Consider the following 8,965-nt stretch of genomic DNA (forward strand, 5'->3'; position numbering starts at 1 on the left):
TATTTTCGTTTTAAATCCGTTTCTCAGTCCGATTTCGTCTGCGATTCCAAAAATAGAATAAACGGACACGTATATTCTAAAAACATGTAAATGTGGAAATACGAGGCGTTACAGTCTCCCCTCCTTTAGGAAATTTCGTCCCGAAATTTACTCAGAAGAAAGACTCGAAAGGTTTTTTTTTTTTTTTTTTTTTTTTTTTTTTTTTTTTTTGCAAACCGAAGGGGATTGTTTAAAATTGAGGCTTTGGAGTTTGAGACAGCGGGGAATAGTTGAGGTATAAGGGTGAACGTTTGATCTAATAAACGATTATGAGTATAAGAATAGCATAAGTATCGGATAGACAAAGTAGTGTGTTAAGAATGAAGTCTCGTCGTGGATATTCGGATATAATGCGCTTAGCAATGCATTTGTGAGTTGTTAAAGTTTGTATATTAGGTCTAAATAGGTCTGCAAAACACTGAATTTCTCACGGCACGTTTTACGAAAGTTTGGTAACATAGTGAAAACACTTATATATAGGAAGTACCGACGGCGTATCCACCATGTTTTGACCCCGTTACGTCCGTTTCGTATTCGGTGTCATGTTACATCCCGTGTCTTACCATACACAGTAGTACACTCTGTGGTTTCTCATACGCCCATCACTATAATCCCGTGTGCACCCGCGATTATATTGACCGTCGCATGATCCGCATAGCTTGTACTAGTTACGTATGACTCAAGGTATACATAAATTTTGAAAACAAGAATGCGTGAGTATAGAAATGTAGCATATAAGCATGTTTACGTTCCAAATAGTATAAGTCCAACGTAAGCGAATCCTTCGGGTTTCGCCCGTGTGCGTGTGCGAATGTATAAATTTTTGAGTAAAAAGCATGAGCATAGTATAAGTTTAAATTTGAACACGCACGTGAGCATAAACACAAAACGCATGCCAGGAGTATGAGTAAAAGTATAAGCATAACGTGTATTAAAAATGAGCATAAATGTGAGCACAAACGAATGACGTGAGTATAGACACAATTCGTATAAATGAGAGCACAAACAAAAGTACGAGTATAACAGAAATCTTATAAACGTGAGTATAAATGCGAGTACGAATATAACGTAAATCGTATAAACGGGAGTATAATCACGAGTACGAGTATAGCATAAATCGTATAAATGAGAGTATAAATGCGAGTACGAGTGTGAATACGAGTATAAATATGAGTATAAACACAAGATGCATGAGTATGGATGTAAAGGTGAAAATTAAGTGTAAAACATGAATGTTTAAGTATGAATAAAATACATGTGTATGAGTCTAAGTATAACAAAGCTGTAAAGGTGCAAATGGAAACATAAAGCATATGAATATGAATACGAATGTAGTATAGACATGAATGTAAGGACAACGTGGTGTATAATTGTGAGTGTATTTATTAACGTAAAACGTTATAGGTTAGTGTAACCCTCTGAGGTTATGCAACCTGAATCCTTAGTTATCCTATTCATTTGCAAGTTTCCGTTATATGCCGAATTGTTGACCGTTATGCCCTTTTGACCTTAAAACGATATTTTTGAAAATGTGAGAGGATAGAAACCTTCACTACTTAATTATAAACTAATCCATAAAATTTGACATCAGTTTGAGGTCTAGATTAGGAGTTATGCTCAATAGCGTAATTAGAAGCTTCTTTAGTAATTAAATAGCGCAAATTGCATATAGCCTATCTAAACCCAAATTTTTGTACAAAACTTGATACCTACTGTATTAAAATAATATTTTGAGATTTTTAGAAATTTTTATTTAATTTTAGGCTGAGCATAACTTAGTGTTCTAAGCTTAATTCGGCTAATGCCGGTTTTGCCCTTTTGGGCTATAAAATTAGTTTTATAAATCCGATTGACCCCAAACCTTTTTCTACTGATCTGATATGTTAAATAAATTATTTTGAGCCTTCTGGAATTTTGAAAATATCAGCTGTTTATATAAAACCCGGAAACGGCTCCAAATCGCCTTTTTAAGCGTTTTTAACGCGTAGTATGTACTATAACCATATTATACATATAAGGTTGATACCTACTGATGTTTTTAGTATATTTTTATATAATAACAATAAGCACAAGTTTTTAAACTCAGGTTTCCAGTTTTGACCTTTTGAGCCCTTGTGAAATTACCAAAATACCCCTAAGGGGCATAGTTTGGTTTTAAATGATAAGTTTCACATATGGGTCATAACCTACTGTTATAATATGTTAAATTAAGTAAATTTACTGATTTAATCAGATCTGTAACTCAGGTTATTATTTAAACCCTTTTACAACCTTTAAAATGACCAAAATACCCCTTCGGGGCATAAAATGGTCTTAAACTCGTTTTGGGCATAACGGAAGATATCCTACTGATATCACAACATATTTAAGGCATATTAACTTAGGAAACTTGTATATGACTCTTATGGTTACTCGTTACGCACTTTACGCGTTCGGATCGGCTTATGTAACTAGTTTACCCAATTTAGCCGAAACGGGTCAAACCATACCATTTCAGTCTCGAAATCCAGAATGTGATTAAGTTACCCGAATTAAACAAGTATGCAAGCTTGTTGGGTCAAAACCACATTCTAAAACGGTCTTCACCTTATCGTGTGTTTAAACCGTAATCTTCATTTAAGAACTAACCGGTCTAGGCTTAGGCCAAATTAAAAGACCCGTTAGGATTCTAATAGGTTATTAAAAAACCTTCGTTCCAGATTTAGGAGCCCAGTAAAAGCTATATGTACTTGCTTGGTGGTATACGGCTGGGATAAATTGTATAAATTTGCTCAGGTAAATACTTTTAACTTATTTTCTCTATACGGGCTTGGGTTACGGTATATAGAATACCGCTTGATCGAGCATCAAATCTTACATCCTTGGGTGGTTAATTGAATAGTTTGATCGGCTCGTTTAAACAGTCTTGTTTACTTTAAGCCTTTGGGGGATTAATGACCATGTGCCGGATATCCTTGGCATCATCTTACGAGATGGCCACGACCTGAGCACGGGGTGTAGGCGTACACCTGTCAGTGTATAACTCATTAATGTGGTGTGCCTATTGATCTTTAACCCGGACAAGATCCGGGCTACTGAACGCACAAGTAACATGTAATTCGTTCACAAGATTATAATATTAAATAATTATCCCAAGTTATAAAAAGTTTTGTGCCTTGTGCATTCAAATCAATTTTTAAAATGTTTTCAAAATGAGTCAGTTAAATTGTATTTACCAGTGAAAACTGATGTATTTTCCCAAAAAGACTAAGTGCAGGTACTACGCGTAATAGGCTGGTTACTCTTAGCATCAAATAGAAGTCTCGCAAGCTTAGATGCCTGAAGTCTGTTGAACAATGTTTTATATTATTTTGCGATCCGCCTGTGGATCTTTTACTTTCCGTTTGTAATACTTGAATATTACTTCATATCGGATTGTAATATATTTTGCTTCCACTGTGCATTTAAATTGTGTGGTTTGACTATGATGATATCAACTACGTCACGTACTCCCCACTGGGCCCACCGGTGACACGTGGAAAATTGGGGTGTGACAAAGATCCATCCTTTTTCTTGACAAAAAGAACGGTAGCACCCCAAGGTGAAAAGCTAGGACAGATAAAACCTTTGTCAGAGAGCTCCTGAAGCTGCTTAGATAATTCTTGCATCTTGGATGGTGCAAGACGATATGGAGCTCTGGCAATGGGATTTGCACCAGGTACGAGATCAATACAGAACTCGACTTGGCGTGCTGGGGGTAGACCAGGTAACTCTTCAGGGAAAACTTCAGAATAATCCCGAACGACAGGAATATCTGAAATAGACTTACCCTTGCCTTTATCTGCTGTAACATGTGCTAAGAAAGCCACATAGTTCTTCCGTAGATACTTCCGTGCTTTAAAACAAGACATGAGTTTGAGACCACTGGCAGGCTTCTCACCATAAACCTGTAGGATCTCGCCTGTCGACAGTGGCACACGAACAACCTTCTCAGAACAAACTATCTCTGCGCGATGCTTAGATAACCAATCCATACCCACTATAACGTCGAAGCTTCCAAGTTGCATTGGCGTGAGGTCAATAGGAAAAATATGGTCGTTAAGGTTCAACTGGCAGTTGCGGAGAACAGAATCAAGAACAATGGGTTCACCGCTGGCAACCTCTACTGTCAAAGGTTTACCTAGTTTCGTTCTAGACACGAGAAACATTGGCTCAAAAGACAATGACACAAAACTCTTGTCGGCACCCGAATCAAAAAGAACAGATGCTGGCTGATTATTAATAAAGAACGTACCGTTCACCACTTCATTGTCTGCCTGTGCCTCTTGAGCATTCATGTTGAAGACTCGCCCTCGAGCCTGAGCCTGATTCAGGTTTGCATTCTGATTCTGGTTGGCTAGTCTTGGGCACTGGTTTCTGTAATGGGTCAGGTCCCCACAGTTATAACAAGCACCTGGTGGGTATTGTGGTCGTGCAGCTTGACCCTGTTGCTGAGCAAGAGGCTGAGCAACTTGTTGTGCAGGGTTCTGAACTGCGCGATTTTGAGCAAACCGACAAACATCGGCAAGATGACCTGACTTCCCACAGAAACGGCAAGATTTTAGTATAGAAACGGCACTGATGTTGCGGCTGATGGTGACTGTTGCATCAATTGCACAAAGGTGCACTTCCTGAATAAGGCTTCTTTGCTGGAGGCTGGTTGGGAGCTGCCTGGTTAGCTTGGGCAGTGACAACATAGTTTTGGGAAGCCTTACGCTTCTTTGCCCTTTTTGATGAACAAGAATCCTTTCCATTCTTGTTTTGACCTTTCTTGCTATCTTCCTTGTCAGACGACTATTTCTTGCCCTTGTCACCCTTCCTGTGTAATTTATTCTTCCGAATCTGCGACTCAGTCAATGTCGCTGATAACTCGATTGCCTGACGGAGTGTGGTAGGGTTGCTACCAGTAATAATGTCTTGTACCGAGTCAGGCAGGCCGTCGATGTACCTTTCGATAGCCTTGTCGAGTGGGGCGACAATAGTCGGGCAAAGTAGACTCAACTCCTCAAACCTATCAGTATATGCCCTGTGCTCGCCACTATCTTGCTTCAAATCATCAAACTCTTTCTCCAACGCTCGTTGCTCATGACGAGGACAAAACTCCCTCATCATAAGAGCTCTCAGTTCAGCCCACGTCTGTGCTAGAGCAACGTCTGCACCTCGGTCTCTCATTACCCCATTCCACCATGTAAGAGCCCTCTTCTGAAACACGCTTGTAGAAAACTCGACCTTGCGATTATCCGGACACTGAACGTGGCGAAAAGTATTCTCAATGCTCTCGAACCACTGAAGAAGCCCAGTTGCTCCCTCAGAACCACTAAACTTGAGTGGTTTAGCCGAGTTAAAATTCTTGAAATTGCATGTACCATTGTTGTTGTTGTTGGCCTGGTTCCATTGAGCAAAGAGATTTGGGAATTGAGCAGCCATCTGCTGCGCAATAATTTCTGCCAGCTCGGCAGTTGCTATCTGGTGTTCGCGTCGAGGAGGCATTCTAAAAGAGGAAAACAAGAAAGGAAACGAGTGAGATGATTGGATGAAGAGAATGAGATGAAACAGAATCAACAAAAGCAAAGATGGTGGTTACCGCATCGCAAAGCAAACAAGCGACACGAAACGTCTAGTCAAAGTAAGTGGGTCAAAAATAATGTATCACGAAGACATGTTCGCCTATAAGTGAACACTCACCCCAAGAGTTCCCAGATAAGAGTGACTGGTCCGATTATGTGGATTTGTACGAACACTCTAACCTTAGACAGAAAACTCAGGGTACAGGCATTCACTCTTCCAGTTCGCACGTGTTCACACTATTAAAGCCCAAAACCTTGACGAGATTTTTGAGAATCCAAAGGGGTTCAAAACCTTATAACAGAGGGTTCGAAACCTAGTAATCAATCATCCTCGAACAGACGATTAATTTTCAAAGCGGATTCGGAATCGAAGTTCCCGTTGTGGTTATCACCTAAGGATAGGTGATGTGCATGTTTTAAAATCTAAACACAAGATAACTTGTGTTAGGTTCCTAGAAAGTTATAGTCTAGGTCAAAGCATTACTAATAACCTAATTCCCTATAACCAATGGCTCTGATACCAACTCTTCTGTCACACCCCGGCCGCGTATAACGTGCAACCGCGGCGGAAACGCCGGGGAGTGTTAGGACAGAATTAATTGTTTCCTAACCATGGAAATCAAAGTTGCATTTTATTTATTAAACAAGAGTAATACATTGTCTTAAACAGGAAAACAAAGAGTTTATAACATAATTAACTAAGTGTATCTTCATTTTTAGTCTCTAAGGCACAGGTCCGCCCTAGTGTCATGATCATCATCCTGTGGAATAGCTCCTGAAAACACATGTGAAAGTAGGTACGTCAGCATAAAAATGCCTGTGAGATACATAGGTTTTGTAAAAATGGGATTCATGACTTAAGTTCTAAGAAAACGTTTAATAACAGTCAGTCATGAACCTTGTAAATTGTTTTGCCTTGTAAATCCTTTGGAAAACGATAATATCAGATGATATGTATAGTTAAATGTAAGGTTAAACGAGTAACCAAGTAAAATGAGTTGAATAAGATAAGTTGTTTGTAAAAATAATGTCTTGTGAAGAGTATGTTATTTGTGTAAAATGTAATGTGTCTAAACTGAAATGACTAAAATAACGCTACGATATGTAATATTATACAAGCATTTATATATAGAGGAAGTACCAGCGGCGTATCCACCATGTTTGTATCATATTACATACGCCACGTTACTCCAACCATTTACCCAAACCAACCACCATATAATTTGTTCATGTATAAATCAATTGTCAAGTGTTATTGTGTAAACCATATCGAAATGTCTATGTTCAATGTAAACCACCAAGTATGTATATCAATGTCAAAATGTTTATGTTTAATGTAGATCATGTAATGTGTACCCAAAATATATCTTGTATGGTAAGTGAGATGTATCAACTAAACCATATGTAAAATGCACAAAACAAGGTGTTGAAGTAAAACATGGTTTAAATCAACGTTATGTTTTGTGGAACAATGCATGCTCTACTGATATAAACATTTATGCGGTATTGTGAAAATGCATACATCCAAGCCTTGAGACTGTGGCGATAAACCCTTAAACAAATTAAAGGTTTATCTAAGTTATGTATATCGAATTCGGTCATTCCTTCCAATCCAAACAAACCCAGGATTTCAGGAACGGGAGTTGTCAATTCCTATGGTACCACTACCTACTAACAAATGGCGTAGCTAATGTTAATGAATGTATTGTTCCATGTTAAACAAACCAAATGTCATACCAAAATGAAGGCATGTGATGTAAGCAATTGTACTAAGTATGCACACAATTGGCATAAATAGCATGAAATGCAATGTGAAACAATGTACTAAGTACGCACACAATGGGCATACATAGCATGAAAATGTAATGTAAAGCAATGTACTAAGTACGCACACAATGGGCATACATAGCATGAAAATGTAATGTAAAGCAATGTACTAAGTACGCACACAATGGGCATACATAGCATGAAAATGTAATGTAAAGCAATGTACTAAGTACGCACACAATGGGCATACATAGCATGAAAATGTAATGTAAAGCAATGTACTAAGTACGCACACAATGGGCATACATAGCATGAAATGTAATGAAAACATGTACTATAATGTACTAACGAACATAGCATGTATATGATGTGAAAACATGGAAAGCATGAAAGTAACAAGTAGGCACATGTGTTTCACCCCAAAACAGTTTGGAAAACAGTAAAGGTGGGGTTCAATGTACTCACCTGAGATTGCTTTGAAGTTCTTGTATAATAACCAGATAACGCTAGAGATCACGGAATATTAAACGGCACCTAATAGGTAGCTATATTAATATACCGGACCAAAATCGGAAGGATCGGATAGTATGCGGGTTCGTAAACCAAACGAGTATGGAAACTCGTGTAATATGGTTTAACAAAGCCTACATACTAAAATGAAACCTAACCTAAGTGCTTGCGACCCATTACGACCCGTTTAGGTAGCTTATGCTACCTTAACGCGTCGTTCGCGTAGAACGCGTTTGGAACGCCTAACATCGTGACCACAAGGTATAACCTCGGAAGGTTATAGCTATGGTCACCTAATGTGTTTGGTCGGATCCTAATGATCGACCAAATGGGTCGGGTTCGAAAGTATAAGCGATGGTTTAGATCGCTTACCTTACGACCCTATATATGCACTAAACTAAAAGTGACGAGCTAAGCATGTTAGAACATGCTTAACTAAGTTTAGAAAACAGGTTTGGCCTCAAAACAAACGGCTTTGATGCTCACGAGTAGTTTGGTTACAAAATACGCAAGAATGCGCATTATGGACATGTTCCGGAATGTTTGTTACAGTTCAAATTGGCATACTTTCGTAGTTTGTCAAGTTTAGTCCCTGTAATTAACTTGTTTTTGCCATACCAAAGCCTTCAAAACTTATTTCTAAGTTATGTAAAGGTTATTTAAGGTATGTTGAGCATATGTTGATGTTTCGGAGTATTTTTCGCATTAAACTGAGTACGTTTACGCACCAGTTTGCGTATAATTCTCCAGAAAGCGATGTAGAGTTTGAAATTGACTAAAAGTCAAAACATGAAAAAATGTAAAACACAACCAAACAAACATTGGGATAAAATAACATTGTTTTATTGATAACTGAACTGTTCACAATGATTACAAGCACAAATGTTACAGATTTCTATAAACGTTTCATCTTTTCCCACGTGGTAACTTTCGATTTGCCCTCCCGATAACGAGACTTTTGTACATGGTCCCACCAAAGAGACGCATATTTATGTTACCGAATAGCAACTAATTTAACTTTAAGAGTTTCAAGTACCTGCCGAAGATCAAAAATCCGCTCAACC

This window comes from Helianthus annuus, chromosome 17 (genome assembly GCF_002127325.2).
Source record: "Helianthus annuus cultivar XRQ/B chromosome 17, HanXRQr2.0-SUNRISE, whole genome shotgun sequence".
In the NCBI taxonomy this organism is placed as follows: Eukaryota; Viridiplantae; Streptophyta; class Magnoliopsida; order Asterales; family Asteraceae; genus Helianthus; species Helianthus annuus.